Consider the following 14230-nt stretch of genomic DNA (forward strand, 5'->3'; position numbering starts at 1 on the left):
AACTCATAGTTCTGGCGATTGGATTCAACACAAAACACACCAAATGACTCCTCCCACCATATTATGATGTTGCCCAAGTTTTGGGCTCGTTCCGAAATCAATAGGTGTGAGAAATTGGACAATTCAAGTTCAACGGCAGTTCGTTCCAAAGTTGAGTGGTAGGGATAATTCATAGTTCTAGCGATCGGCTCAAAACACACCAAATGACTCCTCCCACCATATTATGATGTTGCCCAAGTTTTGGACTCGATCCGAAATCAATAGGTGTGAGAAATTGGACAATTCATGACAAGACCCGACCCAAATTCCACTTTGGAATCCGAGTCGAACCCTGTGTGTGTCCGACACCTGGCGGGTGTCAGGCACAAATGACTAATTTGCCCTTCTTACTAAAATCCAAATTCTTTTTAGGTTTGACATCCGCCGAAAATTTGGCAGAATCTCCTCTGTAAACTGAATCTTTTCCCAAATTTTCACCTGTTGGAAAGCATACATATAAAAAAGAAAACATCACAACCGCCAGCATGCTTTCAACGTACATCCAAACAACTTAACCAACTAACCGGCCTGAGGCCATACAGAAGATCTTTGGGCAAATCTTCAGAGCAACTAATTCAGAATTTAAGATAACAGTATAAATACAAAAAGAACTCCTACGTAGCGGAGGAGATGGATGGAGGAAAGTGACGGCCCTGTGGTGATGTCCCCGTACACGACTACTGCCTGGGGGCGCAAAACATTGAAAAACGTGAGTGGACAAAAATAAAGTTTTAGAACATAAGGTATCAACATACTAACCCCTCTGTTAAAACATTTAGAAAATTTAATCATATCCATGTTCAATATCCGTATGAAAATTCAGGCATGCAAATCCTCATACATATAGCTGAGCATATATTCAGTGAAACATTAACAAAATATCTGAGATTAATAAAGGGAAACAATTTCCTTCCACCTAGGTGTACCCATCATAAATCCGTCAATTCCATAATTTCCGTCAATTCCTCCTAGCAGGTCTTGGTAGCATAAAGTTACTCGAGCCGCATTCCTTGCAAGACTCAGAGGACACTTGGTCCACCCGAGCCGCATTCCTAGCACCACAAAGTTTGAGCGTCCCCGAACTTGTGGGCAATTGTCAAACGCACGCTGACTCATCTGAAGGCAACTGGGATGTCCTTGGACATCATTATAATCGAAAGCAACAATTTATCTGAAGGCAACATTTTTGGGTACCTATGGTGGTTTAAAAACAAAATACATGCCCTTCCTGGAAATTACCATTTTATTCCTCAACCAATCATTCAATATGATTAAAACCTCATTTCTTACTTTCCAAGCCATTTGCATTTAAATATAAAAACATATAATCGAGAACATATATATAATTTCATTATTCCTGCTCGGAAAGTAATAGCCATAAATAAATCCTTCAAGATCAAATATTGAAACTTTAATAACATAAAATCCATTTATAAAACAAAAGTCCACTCACTGTGCGTCCGAGTTGCTCTGACCCTTTGAGGGTCCCTCCTTTGAATCAGCTGGTACCCGAGTACCTATTTAAGCCATCATAAATATTAAATCAATAAAATTGCTCAACACAATAATTTAATTTAAAGCCCTGACCCCCGGCTTCTAAAAGTGCGTGTACTAGTTTAAGACCATTATTATCGAGTACGCTGAACCGGTGTACCATAATCCTTGAATCTTTCTGCAATGCACAAAGAATTCCCCCTAGGAGTAAAACTCCCAAACAACACTTGATAACGAGAGAGGAGTTTGTTTCAGTTATACTCTGTCCGAGAGGTCTAAACTTATTGAATAACCACTAATGTTGGATATGTTGTAGAAAACAGGAAACTGAACAACTTTCAAGAAGAAACCTTGGTCATCTGAACAAAGGAAATCGACATCCAAGAGTGAGTAAGGTGCTGTAGCATTTAAACAGCAGACTAGAGGACTTACTAACTTTGAACAAGGTTTCAGATGGTTATAGAACTTAAATTGCTGTGAATTTTGGATATGTCATATTTCTATAACTAAGGAACAACCTGTATGAAGAAAGTGTTGTCGACTGATCAATAGAAATTAACACACAAGAAAGAATTCGAGCCTACCTCAATACAGCAGAACAAAATAAGTAGGCAACACTTCAACCAGCCTTGAGATGACTACAATTCTTGGATGAAGCTCCAATTTTGACAGATTATAGCCAAGACAAAGACGAACAACTTTGATGAAAGGAACGAAGCCACTAGATCAGAGGAAGGCCACATGCAATAGTGAATAAGGGCACACTAGAGTGAAACCAGCAAACAGAATGAAAGTGAAGACTAGTCTCAACTTGAACACGATTTACAGTAGATAGAAATCTCCGTTTGCCTTGGCATTTGGATATGTTGTAGATGTCGACCTCAGAAACAATTGTTATGAAGGAATAGAGGTAAGAATCGCAACAGAAACCCGCATGCAAAGAGAAATCCGTGCTTAACACAGAGTATCAGACAGAGATGAGCTGTTCATACTCCAACTGGGGTTTGAGGTGTTTATATTTCTCCGACTGGGCTAATTTTCGGATATGTTCGACTCATGAGGCAGACGAACAAGTTTGAAGAAGGAACTATTTCGTTTCGAGCTCAGGAAGTTGATGCTTTGGACCCGTGAACAGATCAGTAAGTCTTGAGGAGGTTCTGTCGGTTTTGGGATTATGATGGGTTTATGGGACTTGTGCAGAATAGAGAATATTTAGGGAATTTGTTGGGCTTATCAGATTTGGGGGCTCAACAATAACAGACGTGTCGGGAGAGTAAAAAGGGATTTTTTTTCTGGTTTTCTAAAAACAATCTTTGAACTGTTTACAAGTTTGCCACCGGACAAATTCCTTCATCGCAACTTTTTCGTTACAACTCCGCTTCGAGCTCACTACGTGTCTAAGAACTCGTTTCGACGTGCTCTGCATAAGGATCCAATCAAAATTTTCAAATTCCTTCCCGGTCAAAAAGTCAACTTTCATACCCGTTAAAATATTCCAGGGGCAAAATAGTCTTTTTCTAGAATAAAATAATAATTGAAAATTAATTAAGGATCGAGTTGTTACAATTCAAGTTCAAAGGCAGTTCGTTCCTGATTGGAGTGGTTGGTGTATTCCATACTTCTAGCGAATGGATTTCACTCAAAACTCACCAAACGACTCCTCCCACCATATTATGATGTTGCCCAAGACTGGGGCTCGATCCGAAATCAATAGGTGTGAGAAATTGAACAATTCAAGTTCAACGGCAGTTCGTTCCTAATTGGAGTGGTTGGTGTATTCCATACTTCTAGCGATTGGATTTCACTCAAAACTCACAAAATGACTCCTCCCACCATATTATGATGTTGCCCAAGTTTTGGGCTCGATCTAAAATCAAAGGTGTGAGAAATTGGACAATTCAAGTTCAACGGCAGTTCGTTCCTAATTGGAGTGGTTGGCGTATTCCATACTTCTAGCGATTGGATTTCACTCAAAACTAACCAAATGACTCCTCCCACCATATTACGATGTTGCCCAAGTTTTGGGCTCGAACCGAAATCAATTGGTGTGAGAAATTGGACAATTCAAGTTCAACGGCAGTTCGTTCCTAATTGGAGTGGTTGGTGTATTCCATACTTCTAGCGATTGGATTTCACCAAAACCTCACCCTCCCACCATATTATCTTGTTGCCCAAGTTTTGGGGTCGATCCGAAATCAATTGGTGTGAGAAATTAGACAATTCAAGTTCAACGGCAGTTCGTTCCTAATTGGAGTGGTTGGTGTAATCCATACTTCTAGCGATTGGATTTCACTCAAAACTCACCAAATGACTCCTCCCACCATATTATGATGTTGCCCAAGTTTTGGGCTCGATCCGAAATCAATAGGTGTGAGAAATTGGACAATTCAAGTTCCACGGCAGTTCGTTCCTAATTCGAGTGGTTGGTGTATTCCATACTTTTAGCGATTGTATTTCACTCAAAACTCACCAAATGACTCCTCCCACCATATTATGATGTTGCCCAAGTTTGGGGCTCGATTCGAAATCAATAGGTGTGAGAAATTGGACAACTCAAGTTCAACGGCAGTTCGTTCCTAATTGGAGTGGTTGGTGTAATCCATACTTCTAGCGATTGGATTTCACTCAAAACTCACCAAATGACTCCTCCCACCATATTATGATGTTGCCCAAGTTTTGGGTTCGATCCGAAATCAATAGGTGTGAGAAATTGGAGAATTCAAGTTCAACGGCGGTTCGTTCCTAATTGGCGTGGTTGGTGTATTCCATACTTCTAGCGATTGGATTTCACTCCAAACCCACCAAATGACTCCTCCCACCATATTATGATGTTGCCCAAGTTTGGGGCTCGATCCGAAATCAATAGGTGTGAGAAATTGGACAATTCAAGTTCAACGGCAGCTTGTTCCTAATTGGAGTGGTTGGTGTATTCCATACTTCTAGCGATTGGATTTCACACAAAAATCACCAAATGACCCCTCCCACCATATTATCATGTTGCCCAAGTTTTGGGATCGATCCGAAATCAATAGGTGTGAGAAATTGTACAATTCAAGTTCAACGACAGTTCGTTCCTAATTGTAGTGGTTGGTGAATTCCATACTTCTAGCGATTGGATTTCACTCAAAACTCACCAAATGACACCTCCCACCATATTATCATGTTGCCCAAGTTTTGGGCTCAATCCGAAATCAATAGGTGTGAGAAATTGGACAATTCAAGTTCAACGGCAGCTTGTTCCTAATTGGAGTGGTTGGTGTATTCCATACTTCTAGCGATTGGATTTCACACAAAACTCACCAAATGACCCCTCCCACCATATTCTCATGTTACCCAAGTTTTGAGCTCGATCCGAAATCAATAGGTGTGAGAAATTGGACAATTCAAGTTCAACGACAGTTCGTTCCTAATTGTAGTGGTTGGTGAATTCCATACTTCTAGCGATTGGATTTCCCTCAAAACTCACCAAATGAAACCTCCCACCATATTATCATGTTGCCCAAGTTTTGGGCTCGATCCGAAATCAATAGGTGTGAGAAATTGGACAATTCAAGTTCAACGGCATTTCATTCCTAATTGGACTGGTTGGTGTATTCCATACTTGTAGCGATTGGATTTCACTCAAAACTCACCAAATGACTCCTCCCACCATATTACGAAGTTGCCCAAGTTTTGGCACATCCGAAATCAATAGGTGTGAGAAATTGGACAATTCAAGTTCAACGGCAGTTCGTTCCTAATTGGAGTGGTTGGTGTATTCCATACTTCTAGCGATTGGATTTCGCTCAAAACTCACCAAATGACTCCTCCCACCATATTATGATGTGGCCCAGGTTTGGGACTCGATCCGAAATCAATTGGTGTGAGAAATTGGACAATTCAAGTTCAACGGCAGTTCGTTCCTAATTGGAGTGGTTGGTGTATTCCATACTTCTAGCTATTGGATTTCACTCAAAACTCACTAGATGACTCCTCCCACCATATTATGATGTTGCCCAAGTTTTGGGCTCGATCAGAAATCAATAGGTGTTCCAGATTGGACAATTCAAGTTCAATGGCAGTTCGTTCCAAATTGGAGTGGTTGGTGTATTCCATACTTCTAGCGATTGGATTTCACTCAAAATACACCAAATGACTCCTCCAACCATATTATGATGTTGCCCAAGTTTGGGGCTCGATCCGAAATCAATAGGTGAAAGAAATTGGACAATTCAAGTTCAACGGCAGTTCGTTCCTAATTGGAGTGGTTGGTGTATTCCATACTTCTAGCGTTTGGATTTCACTCAAAACTCACCAAATGACTCCTCCCTAGATTTTATGATGTTGCCCAAGTTTTGGGCTCGATCCGAAATCAATAGGTGTGAGAAATTGCACAATTCAAGTTCAACGGCAGTTCGTTCCTACTTGGAGTGGTTGTTGTATTCCATACTTCTAGCTATTGGATTTCACCCAAAACTCACCAAAAGACTCCTCCCACCATATTATGATGTTGCCCATGTTTTGGGCTCGATCTGAAATCAATAGGTGTGAGAAATTGGACAATTCAAGTTCAACGGCAGTTCGTTCCGAATTGGAGTGGTTGGTATTTTCCATACTTCTAGCGATTGGATTTCACTCAAAACTCACCAAATGGCTCCTCCCACCATATTATGATGTTGCCCAAGTTTGGGGCTCGATCCGAAATCAATAGGTGTGAGAAATTGGACAATTCAAGTTCAATGGCAGTTCGTTCCTAATTGGAGTGGTTGGTTAAGTATTCAAGTTTAATTAGTTTCCAAGTTTCAATTATGGTTTTTGTTCTTATTCATTATGCTTATAAGTTAATATGCTAGTTTGAATGATTGATCACCATTTAGGCTTGCATGTTAGCTATCTTGGTTTGAATTAAGAGTAGACACCATGCTTTAATTCGAATTGAACTATGAATAGGAAGAGTATGTATGGACATTCGACAACAGGGATTAGATACATGCTTGGTTGTTTAAATTGTTCTTCTATGCTTAATGGGTTCCTAATGCTTAATTTTAGGTTAGACAACAAATGATCAAATTAGGGAATTAGGAACACAAGGTTATGACCAAACACCATGGCTTAATCATACTTTAACTAGAATCAATCCGTTAATCTAATTGAACTTGGGAACTTATCTACTTGAGTTATTTTCTTTTCTTTCTTTCTTGTTTTCTTTATTTTCTTTCTTGTTCTTCTGTTTTGTGTAGGAAAACTGAAATGGATTATTCAATCACCAATCCCTGTGGAATCGACCTCGCACTTACATATGTTATACTACCGAACGGCTCGTGCGCTTGCGAGTATCACAAGTTGAAGATGCAGCTGAATCCATTTTGGTGCAGCTGAATCGACGCAATAAGTTTTTGGCGCCGTTTCCGGGGATCGGTAACATTGCTTGATTCTATTTGGTTTTCCTACTTTTTATTTATAATGTTTAAAGTCTTCTTAGTTCTCTATTGTTCATTCCTAATCCTTTTAATTCCATTTCAAGTTTGTGTGTTGGTTTTAGCAATTTATGACAATTTAATAAAAATGGAGAGAGATGGCAACCTCAATCATAAGAATGGGAAGTGTGGAGCAATGGGAGAAGTCGCGACCTCCAAGTGCATCCATGCTCGACCTAATCGCTTCAAGGGGGAGCATTTCAATCCTTTATTTTCTTTGAATTCTGTTTATTTCCGTAGTTGTTTTTACGTTTTGGTCCGTGCTGAGTTCTTTGTTTTTCAGTGCTGAATCCAACCATATAAAGAACGTAACATTTGGACTTATGGTTGGAAAGTTATAGCCTAAAAACTGAACAAAGGTCGAAGCTGAAAAACATAGAAATGAATCTGTCCAAATGGTGATAAATAGGTGATAGAAAGTGCTGTTTGTGTTTTTCTTTGGTTTCTTGGTTTGTTTCTTTTAGTACAACAATTTATGTCGTTTGTTTGAATTTGTTTAGAGTACTTAGTTCATTTTCATTTATGGTTTGTTGTTTCATGTTATCTTAATTTGTTTTTTTCTTTTTCTTACGAGAATATCTTTAAAAAATTTATTAAAAAAATAAAAAAAAATAATTTTTCATATGAGCTGACTTATGGTAACTCCAGTAAGCACTTCCGTCAATACAGTGTCTAGGAGTTCTTTAGGCGACACCTTCGGTGTCTAAGAAGTTTGGGTTTTAAGCGGGACCATTGTGACCCCTCCAACCTTCCCGGATCCCTTGGCAGTTTTTTCCGAGGCCCTTAACTGGTCATCCGTGAGTTGCTTGTATATTCGTGTGTTTTTAAATTAAGTTATTTATTTATTTTTATTTTCTTTGTTTTCTTTTCTGTATAATCTTTGTTTTTGTTTCGTTAAGTTAGTTTATGTATTTATTTACGTGGTATGGTTAGTTAGTTTATTTCTGAGTGTTAAAAACACATTTTTATTTCATTTCAAACTCTGCATTACAAACAAAGAAAAAAAAAGTTATAAAAATATTATAAAAAAAAAAAAAAAAACAACAACATCATCATCATCATCATCTTCTTCATCTTCATCCTCATCATCATGGCATGCCTCTATTTTCTCTTACTTGTAGAATCTGCAGCAGCTCTACATGGTCTTCATTTCTCTTTTGCAGCATTTCTACATGCTGGTTGGCATTGTAGAGCCGCTTCTGCAAGTCCGCCACCAAAGTCTTCAAGGAAGCTACTTCCTCAGTCAGCGCTGTGCACTCCCGCATCCTCGCCAGTAATCGCATGCCCAAATTGGTAGCCGAGACCGCATGGAGGACAGTTAAAGAGTGGGACTCATCCACCGCCATCTTGTCAGACCTACGTGCCACATGCAGATGATCTGCCGATGTGAGTTTACTGTCAATCATGCCTCCCAGCAGCACTGCTCTGTTCGGCATTGCCTCAGAAAAGTTCGGTATTACCTCAGCAAAGTTTGAGGCCGTGCCGTGATGATATGTGGAGTTTGGGAAGACAGGAGTTGGAGGAGCCCTTATCTGGGCATTCGGTGGTGCAAGTGATAATTCAAGGTTGAGGTCATCAAGGTGAGCGCATGAGGATGCCATTTTTTGATGTTTTTCTTTGAGTTTGTAGGAAGAAATGCTGGGTATCATCCGCTTGCAGAGGCGTGCTTTAAATAGACATATGCTGATGAGGGTGCCAACGCCATTTCGGATTTCCCAGGCATGCTCGACCTAATTGCTTCAAGGGGAAGCACCTTTACTTTCACTTTACTTTTCTTTTTTCCGTGTTTTCTGGTGTTTTATGTTTTTGCCCGTTACTTTCATTTTCTAGTGCTTTGTGTTTTTGCCTTTCCCTTTCGGCTATCATCTTTGTCTTATTTTAGTTAGGGAATTGTGTTTTCTTTTCCGTTTGTCGTCTTTGTTTTATTTTAGTTGGGAAGTGTGTTTTCTTTTTATTTTTCTTTCTGCAACCTTACTCTTTTATTTCCGAAACAAAATAACAAAAACAAAAACAACCAAAAAAATAAAATAAAATAAAAACAACAATTAGCAGTAGAAATCACTTTTTCACAGTGCTCGGTGTCTCGACCATAGGAGCTTTGAGTTTGGCCCTATGGCTGTCCTCTTCTGGATTTTCACGCACAGCCTCTTGGGGCTCATCACTTGAGCTCCCAAAGATCGCAATCTTAGCTTGAGCGAAATTACTCTCGCGATCTGCTTGCTTGCATTTACCCGGTCGGTCTAGGTCCTCCAGTTGCTTTCGCATGTCGCGAGAATACAACTCTACCATCTTTGATAGGTTTTTATTCTCGTCCCGCAATACTTCTAGCTGGTGTCGATTCACCTCCACTATCCTTGCCCTCTCCCTTTTCAAACTTTTTATAGCACTCTGACACTCTTCAACCATACTTCGCTCCGCCGCCAACTGACCCTTTAGCACCTCTACCTCATGGGACTTCGCAAGTAGGCGATGACCCAAACTTGCGACTATTGCCGTACTCTGCACGCTTAGTGCCAGGGCATCGCTCACGACCCGGTTGTCATCCCTTGTCCCCAGCACACGTATATCTTTGGGAGTCACTAAATTTCTAGCCTTCCAATGGCAACATCGTTGTCCAGGAGTATTGAGTCAGTTACTGTCACAGGCCCTCGTGCGGAGGCAAAGTAGGGCACCCATACTGGTGTTGCTGCTTGGCCCTGTGTCTGAGTCGGTGGAGCTAGGTTGAGATCCAACGAAAATGGGTAGGAAGAGGTGTTGTGTAGATACAGCTGCACCAAAATGGATTCAGTTGCATCCTCAACTTGTGATACTCGCAAGTGCACGAGCCGTTCGGTAGTATAGCGTATGTAAGTGTGAGGTCGATCCCACGAGGATTGGTGATTGAACGATCCAATTCATTTCTCCTACACAAAACAGAAATGAAAAAGAAAGGAAATAAATAAAACAAGGAAGAAAGAAAATAACTAACTCAAGTAGATAAGTTCCCAAGTTCAATTAGATTAACAGATTGATTCTAGCTAATGTATGATTAAGCCATGGTGTTTGGTCATAACCTTGTGTTCCTAATTCCCTAATTTGATCATTTGTTGTCTAACCTAAAATTAAGCATTAGGAACCCATTAAGCATAGAAGAACAATTTAAACAACCAAGCATGTATCTAATCCATGTTGTCGAATGTCCATACATACTCTTCCTATTCATAGTTCAATTCGAATTAAAGCATGGTGTATACTCTTAATTCAAACCAAGATAGCTAACATGCAAGCCTAAATGGTGATCAATCATTCAAACTAGCATATTAACTTATAAGCATAATGAATAAGAACAAAAACCATAATTGAAACTTGGAAACTAATCAAACTTGAAAACTTAAGAAAAGAATTTACATAACAATGAAAATTAAAGTAGAACTTGGAAAGACTTAAAGGAAAATTTAGTAAAGGATTTTTGTTACAATCAATTGAGAACTAGAAAGGAAAACTAAGAGAATTTGAGGGAGAGAAGGGAAGGGAGCTCTAGAGAAGTGTTTGAGAGCTCCCCCCCTTGGGGTGTGTTTACAAGCTTAGAGAACATCCCTATTTATAGGCCTAAGGGAAGAGAAAATCTGAATTCAATATGGCTAATGCATACAACACTTGTATTATAAAATCTTGAATTGGTTGATGCACTTGTATTAGAAAATTTGAATTGGTTGCTGCACTTCACCAATAAATCCCACCAGCAGCCCTAGCTCATCTTCATGTCACCATGACCAAGCTTCCAACCAGCTACAATAGCTCATGCCTAGCTCACCTTGACCAAGCTTCCAACCAGCTCATCCTGAGGTCAGCATGACCAGCAACTTCAAGGGCTTACAATTTGGGCTTCTCTTAAGCAAATGACGACTTTAAGTACTCCAAATTGAAGTTCAGAATGTGTCTGATCCAACCACACAAGTATTGGCCCAATCGAATCTCGGATGAAGAAGTTAAGGCCAAAACAAATTGTTAACTCGTTTTGCTCGCTGACAAAAATCCATCCTGGGCATGGTTCTGTGTTTGCTAGGTGACAGACTCCATATTTATCCAATGGGGCTGAATTTTGGATATGTTATAGTATACACCCATTGGAACAACGTTCATGAAGAATGCTGCCTCCACCGAGCTGTGTAGGTTGCTGAAACAAAGCTTTCAATATGACCTACGGAACTGGACTGGCAGGGGGCTGTAGCCAAAATGAGTTTGTCTTTAAGCTCTTCATCCATTCATCCAAATTAGGCCTTAACATGCTTGAATTGCATGAATTATGCTCTCTTGCTCTATTTGCCTACAAAACACACAAAGGAAGGCAAATAACTTAGAAATCTAGGAAACTAAGCAAAAGAAGTAAGTAAATAGGGCATGTATATGTATGAAATTATGAGCTTAACACTTAGCCCGAAAAATAAATATTTTACCTTTCTAAGGAACTCATGAACTCTAAGCAAGTTTTTGAAAATGGTTCTGTTGTGTACGGCGCCAAAAACTTGTTGTGTAGATACAGCTGCACCAAAATGGATTCAGCTGCATCCTCAACTTGTGATACTCGCAAGTGCACGAGCCGTTCGGTAGTATAGCGTATGTAAGTGCGAGGTCGATCCCACGAGGATTGGTGATTGAATGATTCAATTCATTTTCCCTACACAAAACAGAAATGAAAAAGAAGGGAAATAAATAAAACAAGGAAGAAAGAAAATAACTAACTCAAGTAGATAAGTTCCCAAGTTCAATTAGATTAACGGATTGATTCTAGCTAATGTATGATTAAGCCATGGTGTGTGGTCATAACCTTGTGTTCCTAATTCCCTAATTTGATCATTTGTTGTCTAACCTAAAATTAAGCATTAGGAACCCATTAAGCATAGAAGAACAATTTAAACAACCAAGCATGTATCTAATCCCTGTTGTCGAATGTCCATACATACTCTTCCTATTCATAGTTCAATTCGAATTAAAGCATGGTGTCTACTCTTAATTCAAACCAAGATAGCTAACATGCAAGCCTAAATGGTGATCAATCATTCAAACTAGCATATTAACTTATAAGCATAATGAATAAGAACAAAAATCATAATTGAAACTTGGAAACTAATCAAACTTGAAACTAAAGAAAAGAATTTACATAACAATGAAAATTAAGTAGAACTTGGAAAAACTTAAGGAGAATTTCAGCACAAAGATCTCATTATAACAATTGAAAACTAGAAAGAGATACTAAGAGAATTTGAGGGAGAGAAGGGAATGGAGCTCTAGAGAAGTGTTTGAGAGCTCCCCCCCTTGGGGTGTGTTTACAAGCTTAGAGAACTTCCCTATTTATAGGCCTAGGGGAAGTGAAAATCTGAATTCAATATGGCTAATGCATACAACACTTGTTTTATAAAATCTGAAATGGTTGATGCACTTGTATTAGAAACTCTAAATTGGGTGATGCACTTGTATTAGAAAATCTTGAATTGGTTGATGCACTTCACCAATAGATCCCACCAGCAGCCCTAGCTCATCTTCATGTCACCATGACCAAGCTTCCAACCAGAAATGATAGCTCATACCTAGCTCACCATGACCAAGCATCCAACCAGCACATGCTGAGGTCAGCATGACCAGCAACTTCAAGGGCTTACAACTTGGGCTTCTCTTAATCAAATTAGGACTTTAAGCACTCGAAATTGAAGTTCAGAATGTCTTCTTTCCAGCCATATGTTATTTGGGCCAATCCAAGGTCGGAGGAAGAAGTTAAGGCCGAAACAAATTGCTAACTCATTTTCCGCGTTGATAAGATCCATCCTGAGCATGGTTCTGTGTTTGCTAGGTAACGGGCTCCAGATTTATCCAATGGGGCTGAAGTTTGGATATGTTATAGTACACACCCATTGGAACAACTTTCATGAAGAATGTTGCCTCATCCGATCTATGTAGGTTGCTGAAACAAAGCTTGTAATATGACCTACGAAACTGGACTGGCAGGGGGCTGTAGCCAAAATTGAGTTTGTCTTTAAGCTCTTCTTCCCTTCATCCAAATTAGGCCTTAACATGCTTGAATTGCATGAATTATGCTCTCTTGCTCTATTTGCCTACAAAACACACAAAGGGAGGCAAATAACTTAGAAATCTAAGAAACTAAGCAAAAGAAGTAAGTAAATAGGGCATGTATATGTATGAAATTATGAGCTTAACACTTAGCCCGAAAAATAAATATTTTACCTTTCTAAGGAACTCATGAACTCTAATTCGGATGTGTTTTTCATGCTAAGTTTGGGAAGGGATATTACATAAAAAAATAAAAATAAAAAAATAAAAACTTCACTCAATTGGTGAAAGAAAAAAAAAAAAAAAGTTGTGATTAAGTGGTGGTTGATTAAAAATTCATTTTTGGGCCTTCAAAATAAATTGGCATTTGGAAAGGAGTATGAATCATTGTAAATGAAGGTATAAGGAGTTTTGATCATGTAAAAGAAAAAATCTAATCATGATGATTCGAAGTCTTGTAAACTATTATTTTATGCTCTTACATTTTGAGTTCCTTGGACTTTGTATTATCCATACCTTTCATTTCTTACTCACCTTACACCATTGACCCCATTACAACCTATAATAAAGACCTAAATTGATCTTAAATGTCATATGGTTGAATTGCATGCATTTTCTTACTTTTAAGTGTTTGGCATCCTTCTTGAGATCATATTAATGCAAGTTCTTCATCTTCCTAATTTTGAGTTAAGTCCCTTATGATTTAACTCTAATCTCATGTTTATAACTGAGTGCTGCATTGTAGCCCTCTTCTGAGTGATTCATTTGTGAGAGGACAACTTTGGTGAGATTTGAAGTTGCATTTGTGTTTGGTATGATTTTTGAAATTGTGTGAAAACTAAGATTGGGGAATTTGTTGCATTTGGCTATCACACTACTACACTTTGAGCATGTTGTGTTTTGAACTTTGCCGCCTTGTAAATAATGTCTAAAATTGAGTTTTTATTGTTAAAACTTTTGAGTCATGTGCATGAGTCATTTCTCTTCAGAAAATGTTCGAAATGATTGTTTTGAGTTTTTATTTATTTATTTTTATTTTTATTTTTGTTTTGTTTTTGTAATTATTTTTGTTTTGGTTTTGGTTTTTTTCTTTTATTTTGCTTAAGGACTAACAAATCTAATAAGTTTTCTACCTACTTTGTTTTGTAGCATTAGTCAAGCGTTTGTGGGTATCGTTTCTGTTAAACCCTCAGGAG

At 38.7% G+C, this 14230-nt stretch overlaps 1 long non-coding RNA gene across 1 annotated transcript; it reads right to left on the minus strand.

Moving 5' to 3' along the window:
* Nucleotides 1-449: 449 nt before the first annotated feature.
* LOC148294733 (uncharacterized) lies at nt 450-2766 on the minus strand. The gene is made up of 3 exons (XR_015835449.1): nt 2118-2766; nt 1493-1556; nt 450-723 (listed from the first exon to the last, which is right to left on the minus strand). It is a non-coding gene; the product is annotated as an uncharacterized LOC148294733 (long non-coding RNA).
* Between the last annotated feature and the right edge of the window lie 11464 nt (nt 2767-14230).

The sequence above is a fragment of the Prunus avium genome, chromosome 4 (genome assembly GCF_965620075.1).
Source record: "Prunus avium chromosome 4, drPruAviu1.hap1.1, whole genome shotgun sequence".
In the NCBI taxonomy this organism is placed as follows: Eukaryota; Viridiplantae; Streptophyta; class Magnoliopsida; order Rosales; family Rosaceae; genus Prunus; species Prunus avium.